Raw genomic sequence first — 21,773 nt, forward strand, 5'->3', positions numbered from 1 at the left:
AGCTTGCTCTCTCACTAACGACCCAAAACACTCCAGCAACGGATCCTCTGTCTGGGCCTTCTGTAGTGACTTCCCCCACACGTCAGCACCGATGGGTAGGCGTTGTAAGTGTTTCTAGTAACAGGATGTCCGACATCTCTTAGGCCTTGTGGTGGGAGTATCGGTCCGCGTGGTAGGCCGCAACCTCTCTCTCTCTGTCATACAGAGAGGTCCGTCTTGCATCAGGCCCAGGAGGAAGAGAGCATGTGCGGGCTTCTTTGCTCCTTATATCATCTCTCTAAGCAACCTTCAGGCCATTGCAAGACGAGGATGAGGAGAAGATGAGGTTTGGGGCCACTCTGTGCAAAAACGAGCTGCACAGTGGAGGTAAGTATGATATGTTTGTTATTTAAAAAAAACGAAAAACGAACCCTTACAATCACTTTAAGGCTTGACCTCGTATTATATGGTTTTGGTAAATCTGAAGACAAAAATCTGTAGGCTCCTCCCCACATCAGATAACCCCCTAGGAGAAGCACTCTCCCGAGGGGGTTGCTTTGCGGGCACGCTCCCGAGTCCAGCATTTGTGTCCATAGACACGAATGCCAGACTCGGCCCCGCCCCCTGGTGCCCACGTCATTGGATTTGATTGACAGCAGTGGGAGCCAATGATGGCAGCACTACAGGGTTGGAACGTTTTGGTATAGAATCCATACCTATGTCTATCCCAGAAGGTGAACATTTTGCTCATTTATGCAAACGTGAATCCTATTGGATTTTCACTCTAAATAGTATGGCACCACAAGGGTTAAACAAAGGACTTGAAATAGGTACTCTTATATGAAATTACCCAATGTATAAGATATTCTATTTGACATTGTTTGGCCTTTCATTCGGGTGGTGTTGTGGATGGGAATTGAACCAGCAACCCTTTGTTATTAATCTATCCAATCAGGACACGAGACACCGGCCAGAGCTGGTGTGCCCATCCCATCTTGCAAATTTCAGGGTTTAGGTAAGTATAAGGGGGGCTCGGGGGCGCTGCTGCATTAAAAAATGTTTTTCACCTTAGAATGCATTAAAGTGAAAAACGGCAAGGGTTTATAACCCCTTTAAGAGTTTCAATTTGTATGCAATTAGGCAGGCCCTTGCACTATATGGTTTTTGTAAATCTGAAGACAAAAATCTGCAGAAAATCTAATAGTGTGTATGGGGCTAGCGTACATGGATGCATAGCAGCAGATTCAAAGAGGACCATATACCCCATGACTCACTCTGTTAGCACACAGATGTGAGGCTGCACGAATAATCACGGGGACATTGGCGTAACTAGAACCTTCAGGGCCCCGGTGCAAGAAATCATAAAGGGCCCCCCTGACCCCCAGCTGGGGCCCTTCCCTCCGAGCCGATGGCGTAAATGCCAAGGCCCGGTCGCAAGTGTGACATTTGTGACCCTGGTAGTTCTGCCACGGGCGTCTGTTTTTTTAAAAAAATTTTGTATTTTTCTACCATTTATTTATTTATTGTTTTACAATATTATTTTTTTAAAATATTTAAAATTTTTTTTTAAGAGTTGGGGGGCTTTGGTGAGATATAAGGGGTCTAAGCAGACCTCTGATGTTTCACCTTTGAGAACGAGAAAGGAGATTGAGAACACAGCCTCAGCTGCACAGAATGAATGGACAGGAATAGCTCTGTATAGAGCTGCCCCTTTATTCGCAAACTGAAGCATAGTAAATACAGTTTACTATGTTTCAGCTATGAATGGATTGAGTCCGTGATCGGTATGGATCACTGACTCTCCATACAGATACCCTAAAGCAGCTGGCAGGAGAGGGGAGGGGGGAACTCTGTTTAGCTGTGGGGACAAGGGGAGGGGCCAGGAGAGAGCATGGAGGGACAGGAAAAAATACAAGGGGGCTGGAGAGCACACGGGGGGCAGCAGAAAGAAGCTGCATAGGAGGCGTGGTGGGTGCGGCTGCATATAGAGGAACTGATCTTTCCATTTCCCCCACTTCTCATCTCCTTTCAGCAGCTGCAGGAGGAAAATGGAGAGATCAGTTTCTCTGTATCAGTGTTTCTCAACATTTTACCAGTCAAGGCGCAACATATTGCCCCTTCACTGCCTGTCAAATGCCTCTGAAAAGCAATCTGCATCGCTTTTCAGAGGAATGGTATTTTCTTGTTGGTATTATGAACCCACCCTAAAAAATCTGTTCTGATCGTAAAGAAAAAGGGGGTCAGGATTACAAGTAATGTGTATACATACACGCATGTAAACACACACGTACGCAAATACACACACATATACATATAAATACATGCACACATGCACACACATAAACACACACACATGAGCAAACACACAAACATTCACACACACATATAAACCTATACACATGCACACACACACATGCGCACACACATGCAAACATATACACATGCACACAAATAAACGCACACACACTTATAAAACACACACACACACACACACATGCATACAAACATATATAGATCGCCTTTTTAAAAATCTGCAGCTGCAGCACTATACCTTCACGCTCCATCCCGGGTACTGCACTGTAGGGGGAGGCAGAGAGCACAGCACACACTGTGCTAGACACCTCTCCATTGCTTTCACTTTCAGTGTAATTACAGCGTGACTGAGCTCCTGCACTGCCGATTATACGAATCAGCTGAGGATCAGGGAGCTCGGTCCCATATGCAGCCACCGCTCAGGGGGGGGGGGAAAACGGGCCCCCACGGGCCCCCTGCAGCATGGGGCCCAGTCGCAATGGCGACTTTTGCGCCCCCTATATTTCCGCCCCCTTCTGACAAACACAGTTTAGAACACTGACAGGTACGAAGCTTTCTAGTAACAGTCCATATTGCTACATCTGTGTGTGTGTATATATATATATATATATATATATATATATATATATATATATATATATATATATATATATATATATCATAGCTCCCAAATGTCCCTGATTTCGAGGGACTGCCCCTGATTTGGAGCAATGTTCCTCTGTCCCTCATTTTGGTCTGATCTATATAGATGTATATAAAATGCACTTTTTATCTATAAAAAAGTGTTTCCCAGTGCTAAACCTTTCATCCAATTTCTAAATTGCTGCATTTGGAAATTCCAAAAGCCAATATAAAGGAATAAATGTTTCTAAAGAAAAAATTTGCGCTAGGTGTACAAACAGTAACTTAGTGAATATCACCCGTGAAGGAAAATCCTGCAGCTATGCACTATACCTTGATAAGGGCACTACTAAATAGATATAACAAAAAGCACAGCGCTGGATATAAATGCAAAAATACAACAAAAATTGATATTACTATTAAAGCACCAACAACTTTCATATGTGGTAAAAGAAAAAAATAAAAATGAACAATAACATGAATGCTTCACTATAGTGATATATATGCGTGAACAATAACATGGATGCTTCACTATAGTGATATATATGCGTGACTATTCCCAGTTTTTTATCCACACATTTAGAAAAAGTCCAAAGATGCAAAAATTATGTCAAAACAAATGTCCAAAAAAGCAATTAAATGTGACGTTCTATGAATGATAAATCCGTGACTGTCACCGTGTTGAAATCCCGTCACCTGGTATAGATTGAAGGCTTACCAGATAGCCTCTGATCAGAGGCATAGAGCTAACAGCTTGGGGTTTGCCCTCCACAGCGGCTGGAACTTTAGCTGGGATGATGGATGTAGATCCACAAACGATCGCCACGGGATTCCAGACAGCAGTACAATCAGGGAAGAGAGCTCTCACTGATATGGAAGTGTTTAAAAGAAAAGAGAAAACTCCAATGGTGTAGAACGTTTTATCTCTTGTTTATTAAAAGTCGCCTCACTGGCATCCATAAAAACACTTTTCCTTGCAAGGAACCAATACAGCTTTAAAACGAAACTCCTCGCATGCGCCGTCAGTACGAGCGTGTCAATCCTACGGCGTTTCGTCAGAAATGACATCATCAGGTGCCCCTAATGATGTCATTTCTGACGAAACGGCCGTAGGATTGACACGCTCGTACCGACGGCGCATGCGAGGAGTTTCGTTTTAAAGCTGTATTGGTTCCTTGCAAGGAAAAGTGTTTTTATGGATGCCAGTGAGGCGACTTTTAATAAACAAGAGATAAAACGTTCTACACCATTGGAGTTTTCTCTTTTCTTTTAAACACTTCCCTATCGGTGAGAGCTCTCTTCCCTGATTGTACTGCTGTCTGGAATCCTGTGGCGATCGTTTGTGGATCTACATCCATCATCCCAGCTAAAGTTCCAGCCGCTGTGGAGGGCAAACCCCAAGCTGTTAGCTCTATGCCTCTGATCAGAGGCTATCTGGTAAGCCTTCAATCTATACCAGGTGACGGGATTTCAACACGGTGACAGTCACGGATTTATTATTCATAGAAAGTCACATTTAATTGCTTTTTTGGACATTTGTTTTGACATAATTTTTGCATCTTTGGACTTTTTCTAAATGTGTGGATAAAAAACTGGGAATAGTCACGCATATATATCACTATAGTGAAGCATCCATGTTATTGTTCACGCATATATATCACTATAGTGAAGCATCCATGTTATTGTTCACGCATATATATCACTATAGTGAAGCATTCATGTTATTGTTCATTTTTATTTTTTTCTTTTACCACATATGAAAGTTGTTGGTGCTTTAATAGTAATATCAATTTTTGTTGTATTTTTGCATTTATATCCAGCGCTGTGCTTTTTGTTATATCAATATAAAGGAATAGTAGTGGCAAAAAAAAAGCACTTGTGGGTTTAACCAATCTTATTTTTTTTGTACAAGTTTCCTTTAAGGGGGTGTGGCAAAGGCTGTGTCCTATGCCTGCACACTTTTGCTGATAGGTGTCCCTTATTCCCATCTCAAAAAGTTGGGAGGAATGATATCATATATATATATATATATATATATATATATATATATATATACACACACCTAAAAAAGAACATATTTGTAAGCTGAAAGAAATTAATATCAAAGCCCTTGGATCTTAATAGCAGTACCTTTCATCTGCCTCCTATAACAATGTTCTAGAGGTTTAACGTCAATGTTGCTCTGTAACAGAAGCAGAACAAAAAGTTCAAACATGAAGCGAGACATTAAAGTGACAAATGGCAATTCTGTTAATGCAGTGCGGTGTGTTCGGGTCATGAAGTCAAGTCCTGGAGCGTCTAACATAGAATGAGATCTTCAACATATGATAGCCACCAATAGCTGTTTCTTAGCACAACCTTGACCCTGCAAGTCAAGCACAAGACTTTCAAAGAACGAACCCACAGTCCAGAAGTGCGGTGACATTTAAAGGGCAACTTCGGTCGAACTGTAATGCAAACAGTTGAGAACATACAGAGGAACTGCTTTATCTGCCAAAGACTACCAAATAAATAAACATAGTTTATTATTACTTTATTTCCCTGGACTGGAATTATTCAAATATAGACGTATTTGCAGTACCTCTCATGACTTTTGGTCGAACTCCAGACAGCTAAATACACAGATGACATACAGTATATGTTTACTCTTTTACATTCTAAATAATATGTAATTCTGTTTCTGTTTAGACACTTTTTTGATTTACGTCCCCCCTGGCACACTACACAGCCAGGCATATCAGGTTATTTCCTGGTAAAATAATGCAGCTGCCAATGTCACCTCTCTTCCAGTGTGCTCATTGGATAATGAATCCATATTCATATAAAAAAAACAGGGAGCTAACCCAGAGCTAAGGGTGCCCTTAAAATAGAACTAAAGGCATTTTTTTTTTATAATGGATTAAAGTGGAGTTCCACCCAAAAATGGAACTTCCACTTTTTGGATTCCTCCCCCCCTCCGGTGTCCCATTTGGCACCTTTCAGGGGGGAGGAGGGAGCAGATACCTGTGTAATACAGGTATTTGCTCCCACTTCCTGGCATAGCTCACCGCGGCGCTTGCGGTGACCTACGCCACTTCCGCCGCCTACCCTGTCCCCCCCGCTGTATTCTGTGAGACACAGAACACAGCAGGGACATGAGAGGACGCGCAGCGCGACTCGCACATGCGCAGTAGGGAACCAGGAAGTGAAGCCGCACGGCTTCACTTCCTTATTCCCTTATCGAGGATGGCGGCGGCAGCAGCTGAGAGCCGAAGGATCGGCTTCGGCTGCCGACATCGCGGGCTCCCTGGACAGGTAAGTGTCCATATATTACAAGGCAGCAGCTGCAGTATTTGTAGCTGCTGGCTTTTAATATTTTTTTTTCAGCGGACCTCCACTTTAAGCAATGGAAGGTTATATATAACCCCTGTCAGTTTTTTTCTATCTGTGTCCCACTGGAGAAATATCCCCTCACTTCCTGTCCCATAGCCAAAACAGGAAGTGGGATTAAATCCCTCCAAAGTAAGGGAATCCCTGATTGTCACCAGAATGAGTGTTCCCATTGGAAGATTCCCCCTCTATTCCTGTACTGGTGACAACTTAAGATTTTCTTTTTATTTCACTCTCAGTGATAACGGTAAACAGGACAAATAAAGAGGGTAAATCTCCCTAATAGGGTCACAGACAGCAATAAAAACTTAACAGGTGTTCTAATCTCTCTCCCCTCTAAAAAAAAGTTTTGCCTTTAGTTATACTTTAAAGCAGGGATAAGCAATTAGTGGACCTCCAGCTGTTGCAGAACTACAAGTCCCATGATGCATAGCAAGAGTCTGACAGCCACAAGCATGACACCCAGAGGCAAAACATGATGGGACTTATAGTTTTACAACAGCTGGAGGTCCGCTAATTGCATATCCCTGCTTTAAAGGGTAATGAATAGGTGAACCAACACTGTACACCCTGCTGCGCCCCCCCAGTCCCCGCTGTATTTACCTCCATGGGTGATGAGCTTTCAGCACCCTGCTCTCCTATCTCTTCTCTATGCAGCACTTCCTGGAGACATCAGAGTGAAGCTGTATGCTGGCGCTGACCAATCAGAATCACTCTGATCTGTCCTCGAAACGCAGCATAGAGAAGAAAGAGAAGAGTGGTGATTTGTAATCCCCAGACTGCTGCACCAGCGGCGGGGTTCACTGACAGCTCATCACCCCTGGGAGGTGTGTACAGCAGGGACTAGAAGGAGGTGCAGAGATTATATATTGGTAATTCACCTTTTAATTTTATTCTGAAAAGGTGAACTTACACTTTAAAGCACAGCCCACAAAATCTCCCTAAGTCCCTCAAAATATTCAGGTGTGACAAGTCCCCCTACACCATGGGGGCAATTCAATACCTTTGTGACACTTTTCTGGCAGTGTGAATGTAGTTAGAAGCCTTGCTCGAAATTCATGAAACCTGTATTTGCATTGTTAGCACTGATGTGTGCCACAAATCTATATAGTTCTTATTTGTGACGCTTTTAATGTCTGCGACAAATTCATAAAGCAATACTGCCCCACTTCCCCATCTCATCCAATCAGAGAACACTTTGGGGTTGATTTACTAAAACTGGAGAGTGCCAAATCTGGCACGGCTCTGCATGGTAGCAATCAGCTTTTAACCTCAGCTTGTTCAATTAAGCTTTGACAAAAAAACCTGAAAGCTGCACCAGATTTTACACTCTCTAGTTTTAGAAATCAACCTGTAGGTAGGGTGAAGCCAGGGCCGCTAGCTCGGGCCCCAATTAACCAGTTGTTGCTGGGTCCAAACACCTTCCCCCCAAAGCGTCCTGTCCAAATACCCAGTCAGTATCCCTGCTGCCACAGCTGCGGCACTCAGCAACAGCGCAGACTGTGCAACAATCAGAGCTGTCCTTGAATGTACGGCGGCTGACAGCATCCACCGCCACCATCACCTGCTGTTCTCAACACTAGGATTTGGTTGCTAGGACTGCCCAAGTCCTAGCAACCAACCACATGCTTCCCCCTCCCCCAGGCCCTGGCATTCAGAGGAGGAGAAGGAAGTTCCACCTCCAAACCTATCCGGTCCACGTGCCCAGCCTTCCAGCTTCCACCTGTCCTGTAGCCGACTGCTGTATTGAGAGGGAACGGATCCTGATGTAAGCTGGGGTCTTCACAATACTCCCTTCTCCCCTTCCACTACCCCAACTAATCCCTTAAACCTCTCCACCCTTACCCCACTCTGCTCTTCCCTTGTAAATTTGTGTACCCTATTGAAAGAGAATGGGCTCTAGGGGCCATGATATAAGGGGGCTTTAGGGACCCTGATGTAAGGTCGCTTTAGAGACCCTGATATACGGGGGCTCTGGGGACCCTGATGTAAGGGGGGTTTTGGGGACCCTGATGTAAGGGGGTGACTTTGGGGATCCTAATTAAAGGGGGTCTTTGATGTAAGGGGGAACTCTGGGGTCCCTGATATAAGGAGGGGGAACTCTGTGGCCCCTGATGTAAAAGAGGACTCTGGGGACCCTGATTTAAGGAGGGGGGCTATGGGGACCCTGATGTAAGGGGAACTTTGGGATCTTAATGTAAGGGGAGACTTTGGGGACTCTAATGAAAGTGGGATCTCTGATGTAGGGCAAAATCTGGGAACCCTGATGTAACAAGGGAATTCTGGGGACCCTGATTTAAGGAGAGGGGTACTCTTGGGACCCTGATGTAAGGGGGGGATGACTTTGGGGACACTGATGAAAGGGGTAAACTCTACATTAAGGGGGCAGGCCCAGGCCTAAAGCTCTGTAAGGAGCCCCAACATTTCAGATGGCTGCCCTGTGTCTTCAGGATTGGATGTTAGCTGGAGACGTCTCCTTAAAACTTTAGATGCCAATCTGCCAAAAATCCACAAAAATCCAGTATGTCCCCCGGGTAGGCCGATTGTAAGTGGCATTAACTCTATTACAGCTAGAGTAGGCAAATATATAGATCATTTTTTGCAGCCATTAGTGAAAAAAACTCCCTCCTATTTGAAGGACACTAGTTCCACCATTAGACTTCTTGAAACTACTGTCATACAAGATGGATATATTATGGCCACGGCGGACGTGGCGTCATTGTACACGTGCATACCTCACGAAAAGGGCATAGAGGCGGTCAGACACTTTCTAGCCCGTGAACATACACTAGCACCGTTTCAGTGCGACTACCTGATAGAATTACTAGAGTTTGCAACCAAACATAATTATTTTTGGTTCAATCAAAATTTCTATCTTCAACAATGCGGTGTAGCCATGGGAGTTAAGTTCGCACCTAGTCTTGCGAACCTGTTTATGGCCAAATGGGAGGAGGATGTCGTCTATTCCCACGGAACCGATTCTTTGGTTCTTTGGACCAGGTACATAGACGACATCCTCCTCCTGTGGAATGGGACCATGGAGACGCTTCAAACATTCTTTGAACACCTTAATTCTAACGACAGAGGAATTTCTCTGTCATATGAAGCCAGTGCAACCAAAATTCATTTTTTGGATCTACAGATTGAGATAGTAGATAAACAATTTAAATTCCACACATATTTTAAACCTACAGACCGTAATGGTTTCATTCCTGTAGATAGTTGCCACCACAGATCCTGGCTAAATGCGGTCCCGAGAAGTCAATTTTTGAGACTCCGTAGGAACTGCATGGATATAGATGTCTTCATGGAACAAGCAGCAACCTTAAAAAGAAAATTTATGGATAAGGGATATGATGAAATTAATTTGGATCTCGAAGTCCAGAGAACCATCAATACTGATAGAAAATCTCTACTTACGATAAAACCAGAAAAAGAACCAGATGGGAAGTTTAAGTGGGCCATGCTGACCTCCTTTTCAATACAACATAGACAATTTAAAAATATTGTCAAAAAGCACTGGGATGTCCTCAAACAAGATAATATTCTAGGACCAATCATTCCAGAAGAAGCCAAAATTATCTTTAAAGGAGCACCATCATTACAAAATAAAGTGGCCCCCAATGTTATCAACCCTCCCACCCGTCCTTCATTTTTTCATGATTGGACTGGTTACTTTCCCTGTAGGAAGTGTGTTGTATGTCAGCACAACACTCTAACAACACGAAAAGTGACAGAATTTATTTCTACAGTCACTGGTAGGAGATACACCATCAAGCCATTCTGCACATGCAGTACAGGCTGGTGTACCTTATCACATGCCCCTGTCACAAGCAATATATAGGCCGTACCACCAGGATATTTTCCATCAGAGTCGGTGAGCATATTGTTCTTATTAAAAGCAGAGACCCAAAACATACTGTCCCCAGACACTATAAGGAATTTCATAATGGAAATCCGGAGGGATCGCAATTTATCATTATTGATAAATACACACCCCCTTGGAGAGGTGGTGCAAGAACTAGGGGTGTATCCCGCCTAGAAATGTTCTGCATACATGAGTTACAGTCTTTTGCCCCTCATGGTATGAACGTCGAAGTGGATGTTAACGCATTCATAGACCAGTCTTGATGCATAGGGTCCTTTGTATAATTATCACATTTTATATTTGACCTATATATTAATTCTAATTATGATATATTACTGGTAAATACGTCTCATGAGAATCCAAGTCATTCAATTTCTTGTGAATACAGTATAACAACTACAGTTGGACATTTTTATAAATTTTTTAAATTTTTACCTTATATATATATGTATATGTTTTCTATATATATATTTTATTTGTAATTGGAACAAACTTTTTTGGCACTTCTTAATTTGAAATTTATAATACCCATGGATATGTTTTACTAATCTAATGGGAAATATATATATTCCCCTTTTTTGCCCCTGGGTGGTAGATATTTGGAATTACTTCACTGTTCCCCGTTAAAAACACTGTAAACTACCAGTTTCATACACATCGTGCGCATGGGCACTGGATATGACACTGTGGGTTCGTTTGAACATGAGGTTCAGCGCTGACCCTGAAAGTGAGGCTTGGTTGGAACGCATGCCATTCCGGAAGGTGACGTGTTGGATCACGCCCCCTGCCCGGCGTCAAGATGACGTGACGTTTGTTTCTGTTCTCGGCGTCAACATTGACCCTGAAAACGAGGCTCTGTTGGAATGCAGGCCATTCCGGAAGGTGGCGTGTTAGACCGCGCCCTCCGCCTGGCATCATGACGACATGACGCTCGTTTTTCATCTTCAGCGTCATGCCGTATTATCGCGAGATCGGGTGTTGGATGTAACACTGTCCCGCGGATAATATCAATATAAAGATCACGTAGGTTTTGCAGCCACAGACCTTTACTGTTTCGGTCCCCTTGGACTCGTAGCAAGCTATGTATAATTCCATCGTAATTTGGGGTACATACTGGGCAGTGTGCGATGTTGGAACGCAACACATGGCTGTGACATCGAGGCCTGGAACGCACGCGGGCCCGCCATTTTGGCAACCCAGAAGTGCCATAGAAGGTAATTGAATGGGCTGGATTCTCATTATGGGGATCACAGTCCCTATATTAGGGAGTCAGGCAGCAGTGGAAGGACACCCCTAGACGAAGTCTTGGTAGACGAAACGCGTCGGGAAGACTCCACTGCCGCCTTCTTTTTTTATACACAAGCGCTTTTTACAAAACTTCTTAAATGTAAGTGCATTTCCTTTAATAAATTTACTTGTTGTTTATGGAATTACACTATGTGGCCCCTTTTTCATTCTATATGGGCCGTATTCTGGGATATGTGACCAACCATATGGAGAGGATACTTCTATGAAAACAGTTGGGACTCCCATCTCCCCAGGTTGCCAAGATTCCTCCTATTGCCGGTGGGCAATACAAGCCGGTTTGACCCTTACAGTATATGCTGTCTTGGGTTCAAACCCTCCGGTAAGCCTCCTAAACTACTGGTTGTGGGAACTTCACACGTTTTCATAGAGGACACTGAGGTGGATTCTGCTTATTACCGATAGGAACCCCGAGGACTTCTGTCCCCAATAGATTGATGAACAATCATCACCATACCACTTTCATTTGTGTTATTTTGGAACACAGGACAATTCACAATCCTTTCACTTGTTATAGTGACGGCACTTTTCACCTCATGGTTTAAGACCATTATGGTCTTATTCACTTAAAGACTATAACTATGGACTTTTTTTGTTAACATAGACACGTTAAGATTAATATTTTTTCACTCATCTAATTCATTTTATATTCTTCAGTACTCACTTCATAGCGCTACACTTTGTTTCACTGGTTTACTTAACAAATATTCTTTTTGTTGTGTTAGTTGCTCACTCAGAGTAAGCGCAAAATACTTTATTGCTTTTTCTTTGTACATCCTTAAAACTTTAGCCAATCCGTGGAAAGATATCCAGCCAATTTAATGAGGTGCCACTCCCCAGTCTCCATACGGAGCTAATGTTGACAAGGAGGTGAGGAAGCATCCCAGCACAGGCTGCATTAGCAGCCTTTATTTATTTTTATTTTTGCAAATAGCTGGTCTTGTCTAGGGTGTAAAATAGTCTAGCACTGGTTTTGGGTGCAGCATGGTGCAGCAGTAATAACATACACAGTACCAATGCGATGAAAGAACTTGTATTAAATAATGCAAAGACAGCTCACAAACAACCCGGTGGGAAAGCAGCCCAGCTGGGAAAACTCACAGGTCCAAAAGCGTGTGGAGCAGGATTCAGCCAAATTGACAGAGCCTGTTGAAAGGGACAGAATGCGGCCTGGCCATCTTGTGCCCAAACAGGTAGATGTCCGGAGAAGTTGTGAGCCCTGCACTTTCCCTCTCCATCAGGAACCTTTCCCTGCCACTAGTTCTGTCCCTACAAGGTGGGGTACCTGTCCATACTCTTCCAACTCACCAAATGTGTGGCAAACCTGGGAGCCAGGGCCTTAAAACAGCTCTTCCTGACCCAAGATGACTACTAGAATCACATGGGGTGGCAGCATCCAATGGATTAGCTTCCTCACTGACCAGGAAACCATAGAGGAACCATGTTGCTCCTGACTTCTTCGTCAACTGCAGTGCTGCTGTGGAAGAGCGCCACCTGCCATGGAGAAAGTAAACTGCACCTGCCTACAAACCCCTTTGCATTCATTCAGAAAATGCAAAGCATTCTCAGAATGGAACCCAACCTTCTGTGTTCACAATGCATCAAACCAGCCGCTCAGCACAAGACCCAGAAGCAAGTGGAGATCACCGGAGTAGCGGTGTCTACTTTAGTCATTTCCAGGGGCATTGGCCAGCTATGGTATATACATAATTACATTTGTCCAAGCTGTGTAACAATGTAAAGGTATACCATACTTGGAATTCATCTTTAATATCTAAGAGTGCCATGACCAGCATTGAAAATCTTCTGTGGTGGCTTTGACAGCTATTACAGAAGTTACTGCAAGCATACTGCAAATCAACTCTGCAGATCAGCAAACCAGGAATGCAAATTTGTGCTTTTTGGTTCTGCTGATCTGCAAGCTTGCATTGACATTCAGTGCACCCTGCAGTATAATCTATTTATTCTGGAGATGAACTGATGTCTATAGACAGCAGCTCACAACCAGCTGGAGCAGCACGGGCAGGTGAATGCATCTTAGATTTTTAAGCTCAGCCACAACACACTTAGGGGGTATTGATAAAAAACAATGTAGAGCTATTCTTTCTGTGAAACTGCATGCACAATGTGACCATGCCAGCAAAATCAAACATTACTAAGCTATTTTCTCTCTAGGTCAGATGTTCTTCATTCATAAGGATAGTGTGAATTAAAAAAGACTGCATTATAATCACTAGATGGAACTCATGATCATGGGAAATAAATACTTATTTACTAGGTTTAATAGCTCCATCTAGTGACCATATTGTGGTATTTTCCTGATTCACCGTATTCTTATGAACATCCAATCTGTAGAGAAAAAAGGCTAGTAACTTTAGATTTTGCCAGCATTCGCACAGAACAAGTGTATACAGATTTTTGCAGGATAAATAGCTCTGTGGGAAGGGGGGGGGGGGGGGGGGGGGGTGTTGCGCTTAAGTTAATTTCCAAGTACAAACACTCTCTGCAAGTTTGTAGACACACACTCGCACAGTCAGCACAGGAAACCAGGCATTAGGACTTCAGATCTTTATTTCTGTATTTTTTTTTTTTTTCAGGCAACCTTAACCATGCTAAACCATTGATTTAGAACCTCAGACGATCATCAGTATCTATGGAAGTCTATAGGTCTGATCAACACATGTTATTTGCATAACCCCTTTCTACCATTTCTATATTTTATATATACCAAAATTCATATAAAACAAAGGAAAACGATGATTATAAATACTCTGGAAATAAATCTTTAGTCATTTATAAGAATATAACAAATGTTTTAATGGGCATTGGACACAAGGGGGCAGTAGAATGCAGAGTTATAAAGTACAAGTATGTTCATGTTTTCATAACAAAAGCAGACACAAGCTTAATGATCAAAAACCTTAAATCTGGAAAAAATTTGCATTATTTACTGAATAATTTGTTATATAGTAGTAACACGAGCTGATTCTGATGCATTTGACTTACAGCACAAGAGCCAGTAAAAATGAATGTATTTTGTAAAGCACCTAATTGAACAAAAGTTGCATTTGTGGTGGGTTAGGCTGCCATGGATGGAACACATGCTTCCTAAACATGGGAAGTGATTCATGATCCTGCATTTTTTGACAATCCTTTAAAAGTGTCTCCCAAATATAAGTAACATCTGCTACGAACCCAATACTGTAGCAGCAGCCAGTCATCAGAATGAAAGTATATTAGCACTCCCCTTAATAAAGCAAAGCATAAGGATTTCATCACATGGGTTGTTTGGAGAAGCAGAAAAGTGAGATAGCCGAATAGTGACGGTTGTATCCTGTGCAATACTAGATCAGAGTTTCAGAGCGTTTGCTAAATAGCATTCTGTTTACTTGCCCATTCTTTGCTTTTTTTCTGTATATGACTACAAAGCTAACAGTGGTAAAATGTAGGTTTTCTCTATGATAAAAAAACAGCATTGTCATTTTGTGTCTGGGCAAAATGAGAGGGGTTTACCTACATTTTGTCTTTAAAACTCAAGTTTAGCAAAAAATAAATATAAAATAGTAATAAACGTAAAATAAATATCTAAAAAAAAAGACATATGACAGCATGTTGTCAAATAAAAAAGCAGCTCTTGCTGCAATACGCCCCTCCTCTTTGGTGGTGTACCCTGCAGAAACTTTGCTCTACCGTTAACCGTTGGACCTCTTCCAAGTTTACTCAAAGTAAGACCAATATGCAATCAAACTGCGCTAACTGCCAAAATCCAAAATAAAATACATAATTCAAACAGCAGCACTCACAGACATCTGAATACCACAATATGCAAAAATTAACATATAGTAAAAATGGTGTTTTGCTATTTGTGAAAAATAAATAAATAAATTATACATTCAATTTTTAGTGACTGATAATCAAAGTATAAAATGCCCTTAGAAATCCTAAATAAATTGCACTTGTGAAAGAAAGTTCACTGTGAAAATTGCTCTTGAAAAAACCTTTGCAAGCTCCAGTGGTCAAACCACCATGAACTATTACTATTGACTATTGACTATTGACTATTGACTATTTACAAAGTGCTGTGTGGCTGCAGCATACACAATAGGAAGTTGGCTATGAAGCTGCAAGCTGTCACGGCTGGCTTCCCACACTTAAAATGCCAGCATCGGGGACCTAAAGACAAATAAAGAACTAGCTGAGTGAGAATGGCACTGGAACCCTGGACATATAAGTGTTCTTTTTATTAAAAGTCAGCAGCTACAGTATCTGTAGCTGCTGATTTATATATATTTACATATATATATATTTTTTTTTTTTTCTGAAGTAAAGAACTGCTTTAAGAAAAAGAGGGCATATGCTCCAAAAAAAGGAAAGCAAACAATCAGAACACTGACAAACATAGTTAGTCAGTTAGGGGCTATGCAGTGACATCATCCTGCTGGCTCAGACTGGCAGCATTTTTCAGTGTTCTGATTGATTGCTTTCTTCGTATGTGAGTATATGCCTTTTTTTTCTTTGGCCCCTTTTGGACTCCGCCAAGCACATCCACTAGCTCAGCAGGGGATCTATCCGCTGATCCCCGCTGAGCAGGCAGATGACAGGTCCGTGTCCGCTCCGCTATGCACAGCAAACATGGACACAGACCGCTCTACTCTACGGGACGGTCGGATGGAAACGGACTGCATGTCCATTTCCATCCGACTGTCATACGATCCAATCTGTTGGTTTTTAGCGGACAGGATAAGATGCCAGCAGGGGGGTCAGCGGACACATCCGCAGCTTTATGGAGAACAATGGAACCGAAAAACAGAGAGGCAGACCCAATTGGTCTGCTGGTGTGAAAGGGGCCTTAAAGGAAAAGTACAGCCAAAGCTGGTTTGGCTGTACTCTTCCTATAGATCATAGGAGTGCAGTGCATTCTTCACTCCTGTGACCCATTTTCAGCAGACAGCGGGCTAAAGTCTGCTGTCTGCTGACGTCACAGAGCCGGTCCAGGCTCGGGCAGGATTGTGACAAAGGTAGTCGCAATCCACCCACATGAGAGGACTAGCACCCGGCTCAGCCTCTCAGCAAGCTGCTGAGAGGCTGAGCCGGCCGCTCCCGCCCCCCTCCACAGTCCAGTGCTCCAGGGAGTGCGGGAGGAAGAGGGCAGAGCAGAGAGCCGGTGACTGACATTTGCCAGCACTCTGCTCGGGGAGCTGTGAGAACCAAGCGATATACAGTGTTAGATCACTCGGCTCTCAGTGTAGAGGCGCTGGGGGACAGATGTAGCATCAGAACGATGCTGAATCCACCTAGGTTGACCATGCTAGGCAGCGAAGCATATCCTCCCTAGCATGATCAGTTTTCTGGCTGTGCTGGGAGAACAGCCTGCCTGTCCTCCAATGGTCAAAGCTTGAGCTGACATGTCCCCCTGCACAGCTCTTTACTGGGAAGATCAGTGTACTGCTATTTCTCTGCCTTCTGATGACCCCTCCCCCCTGCAGTCTCCACCCCCACCTTTTATGCAGCTGACAACAGTGGTTTTGTGATCACTCACTGTATAAAAAAAGGAAAAAGGGTATTCAGAATTTTTTTTTTTGTATATTCACACACATTTTTCCTCACATTTCTATTTTAAACTAAATGGGTTGTTTTACAAGGTAAGGGTTCACATATGCTTTAAATCCTAACTGACTGCTTTTTCCTTATATAGGTCACCACTGCTGAAAATGTATCTGTTCTTTTATTTGTGATCTGAAATCCTGATTTGGCTTGCTGATGTCTCTCTATCTCTCTATATATTTATATCTATATAACCCACGTTGTAAAAATCCTGTTGAAAGGCGTCAGTTTATATAACAGCTGCAACCATTACCAATGACCCCATGGATTGGTGGATCTGGAAACTGGGCCAGTGGCATGGACTGGCTCTGTTTGCTTACAGGTGCTCTCTTGCCCATCTTCCAATTCCACTATAAACTTTTATTTTTGTAATTTGCTGAGGTGCGGAATGGAAGTTTGCCAGCAAAGAGTGCTTTAAGGTCATTGTAATGAGGGGAGAATGAAGGAAGGTTCCAAACCTTAGCTTTTTCTCTTGCATCCCAGTATCAATGGTGTTAGCCACAATGATTTTGCTTTGTTGATTCTGTGATTGGACTGTCTGGTACATATTGCCGGTATCTTATGCGACGCCATTAATGTTGCTACTAAATCTACCTTAACACAAAAATGGTGCTATACTCACCGCTGGCCTCTGCGGGTGCTACTATTCTCTACAAATCATATAATTAATTCCAATGGTCTGATCCCCCACTTGAACAGTGGTGCTCCACAGAATTACCCCCCCCCCCACCAAAGGAGATGGCTAGAATAAAAAAAAGTCCAGAAAGGGTACGAAATGCTTGAAAAATCAAAAAATAGCCTTAGCCAATATTAATTCTCACCAACAAAAACCTTTAGGCCGGGTTCACACTAGTGCGAATTGGATGAGGGTTTCTCCGCATCCAATTTGCATGACAGAAGAGTGTGACCGTCTCTCATTGGAGCTGGTTCACACATCTCCGGGGCGGCTGCAGAGCGAATTGCACAAGAGTCCTGTGCATCTTTGGCTCTGTTTCAGGTCCGAATTCAGGAAAAAACTTGGGCCTGATTCGTCCCTGAAATGGAGAACAAGAACGCACCGGACTCTTGCTGTGTGAACCCAGCCTTAATCTGCAGTGGGCAAACATTTTCTGGATAGTTACCCTTACAATATACCCAGTGATGTTAACTGGCCTCAGGTGATACAAGGAGATAAAACAAATCCTCCTACATAAGTTATATCTGTCTATATGCACTCTTCTCTACATCCATTCAAAGTGCTGAAATATAAAGCTTGTATGCACATTCAGAAACAAAGGGGATGGAGAGCTGAAATTACACTATGCAGAGCTCAGTGAGGAGAGCTCTGAGAGCTGATTGGAAAGAAGTGACACCCCCCCCCTTTACACAGCATACAAGAACAGAGCTGAGGCTGTCAATCAGCTTGAGGTCCCTCCCCTGTCACCAGTTTTCTCTTGGTGTCAGTAAAATTTGTCAGAAGTTAGTCATGCTGATAGCAGAGGAAAGAAGCAGCAGACAAAAGTGACATTTAGTGCTCTTAATTAAAACAAGTACACACTATAGAGGAATGTGCTTTGTTCATATTTCATGTCTGAGGTTTACAACCACTTTAGGGAAACTAGATCCATGATTTTGTTTATTTTTCTCATCTCTCATAGAAATATTTTACAGGCTTTGCTTGTGTCCTGGGACAGTTCATTAGACCAATAAATTGAACTATTCTAAACCAGTTTCTGTAACTGGTATATGCCCGGAAAGAGCCAGAAACAATGCAATGGTGACTACTTTACTTCTCACTATAAGCAATTGATATTATATCACATAACATTCACTTTTATAAAATGTCATGAGACAGCCATGCATCCCATTCATTAAAAAAGGTTACAGTTGTGTATTCTTTTAGAATGATGTTTTAGCAGCCATAGTTGAACATATTGTTCTTGTCGGATACAAAACCTTTGAGTCTCTTAGAAAGACAGATGAAAAGGGCTTCTGTTGATAGCTTTCTATTATGTCTAATCTTCACATCAGTGTTTTTATGGTTAATGACCAAACTCCTCTGTACCAACTAGCACTCTCTTTCTTAAATGGAATGAATAGTGTTTTAATATGATGTCCTATATGAGGAGAGTCAACCCACCTAATAATAAAGAAGACAATGTCTTTCTTAGTGGCCAAAGACAGAAACTTAGAGGCAGTGCTGGATTTTAGACATGGGAGCCATCTGTAGAATTTATCAGCATTTCTACTTGCACACCTTACTGGTATTGCTATGGTTTATCAGGGATCTGTAGCAAACATTTACTAGTATAGTAGCTTAAAGTGATTTTTTTTTTTTAAATAACAAACATGTTATAATTACCAGCCCCAATCTTCCTCTTCCCGGGTCCCCAGCCAGGGCTTTTGGCTCCTCCCCCCGCCGAGTGCCCCTATACAAGCTGTTTGTAATGTGAACACTCGTGCAAGTTTGTTCCCAAGTCAGCTCTGTGTGCCCATAGACACACAAAGCACAGCCCCACCTCCCGCTCCCTTCTCACTGGCTATGATTGACAGCAGCAGGAGCCAATGGGGAGGGTGATAACAGAGAGAGCTTGGGTCGAGATTGGGCTCATGTAGGTATAAGAGAGGGCTCAGGGGGATCCTGCAGCACAAGAGCTTTTTTACCTTAGAATGCATTAGGGTAAAAACCTTCTGCCTTTAGAACCACTTTAAAGCCGACGTTTACTCAAAAAAAAACCCACAAAATTAGCAAGAGGACATTACTCATGATCAATTCCATGTGTCCCTTGAGCTGCTGTCTCATTTTTTAGTAAAAAATGTCCTCCTCCAATCCCCTCCACTCCAATTGTAATTTTTGGGTGCGATGAGTGTTAATAGAGTTGACGGAGCTATGACAGTGCCCATCTATGCCCGCCCTTTCTCGCCCCCATTAATAGAAGCCATACTACAGCTTTTAGGAATGAAACAGGATCTATGAATGGAAGTGAGCAGTTGATTGAAAGATTTGGCCCCCTAAATTCATAGATAGATCACATTTTCATTCACAGAAGCTGTAGTATGGCTTCTATTATTGGTGAAGGTGGACGGAAAGGGTGGGCATAGCCGGGCACTCTTGATGACTGCATGTCACAGCTCCATTGGTTCTATTAATTATTATAGAGCCAATGGAGCTGTGACATGCAGTCATCAAGAGTGCCCGGCTATGCCCATCCTTTCCGTTCACCTTCACCAATAATAGAAGCCACCGCTTCTATGAATGAAAATCATATTAATTTTAATCCCCACAGCACTGGAAGGTTAGGGTAGTTGGGATGGAGGGAAATCGGAGGAGGTTGATTTCTACTAAGGGAAAAGACAGCAGCACAAGGAACACATTACATTGATCCCTGTGCTGATTATTTTTTTTTTTTTTTTTTTTAGTAAACTCTTGTTTTAAGGTGTATCAGTAATGTTTGGACCTTAGATGAAGAGGGGAGGCACCCGGAAGCTTTTCTTGAAAATGTAACTATTAGTCCAAATAAAATAAGTACAAAACTCAACTGGTATAGGAGCAAATAAAATAGGTTGCTAATGCTAGCATGCCTTGAATCTTCAAAAGAGTATGCTTTACTGTCACATAGTTCCCAACTTTCTGAGATGGGAATAAGGGGCAGCTATTAGCAGAAGTATGTAGGCATAGGACACAACCCCTGCCATGCCCCCTTAAAATGAACTGTACAAAAAATAAAAAAGTTTGGTTAAAACGACAAGTGCTCTTTTACCACTACTATTCCTTTATATTGGCTTTTGGAATTTATAAATGCAGCAATTTTAGAAATTGGATGAAAGGTTTAGCACTGGGAAACACTTTTTGGTAGATAAGTAGTGCATTTTATATACAACTATATAGATCAGACCAAAATGAGGGACAAATGAGGAGGAAAGAAGGACAGAGGGTCCAAATGAGGGACAGTCCCTCGAAATCAGAGGCAGTTGGGAGCTATGCTGTCATATCATGTCAATCACACCATCAGTATACCTATTCCAAGCCATGCTGGTAGTGGGTACTTTTATCCGGCAAAGTGTAACTGACCTTGCCGAATGAAAGGGTACAATGTATACGTAAATTTCTGAACACTGCAAATGTGAATTGTGCTGCTAAAAGCTCACACTGAGAAACAGGCATTGAGCTTTATAACCAGGGAACAGGAAGTACCTGAACAAGAAGCCAATAGCAAGATCACCAGGAATTATTATTATTTGAAAAAAAGCCTTTCAAAATTATGAATATGACTTTTAAAACGACATTAACATGTTAAAGCTTTTATGATTAGGTTAACATACACTTTTAGATTCCCATTAACGAGTTCCACAAAACTCCATATAAAAAAGTATGTGAATATTTCATGGAAACCTTCACAGAGCAACAAACTGTATTTTTCTGGCTAAAGCATTGGTTATTGTATGACGGTAACTACAAAAGAACCCAAAATCCATTCATAAGCCCAACACTCCCTCCAAAATACTAAAATTTAATGCATAGGAAAACCATTTGCACACTAATGTGCTGCCAAATGGAATCTTCACCGGCGTGTGGTGAGTGGTATTCAGCCAGAGGTTACATTAGAATTTTATCTCGTTTTCTATAGCCTGTAAATGCTGTCTGGAAGTTGACAGATTTAAACAATGTGGTGAGTCTGGGCAGATCTGAAATGCCTGGTTTGCAAACTCCATGAAGAGCCGTTTCCTTTTTTGC

Source organism: Aquarana catesbeiana, linkage group LG06, assembly GCF_042186555.1.
Source record: "Aquarana catesbeiana isolate 2022-GZ linkage group LG06, ASM4218655v1, whole genome shotgun sequence".
NCBI classification, from domain to species: Eukaryota; Metazoa; Chordata; class Amphibia; order Anura; family Ranidae; genus Aquarana; species Aquarana catesbeiana.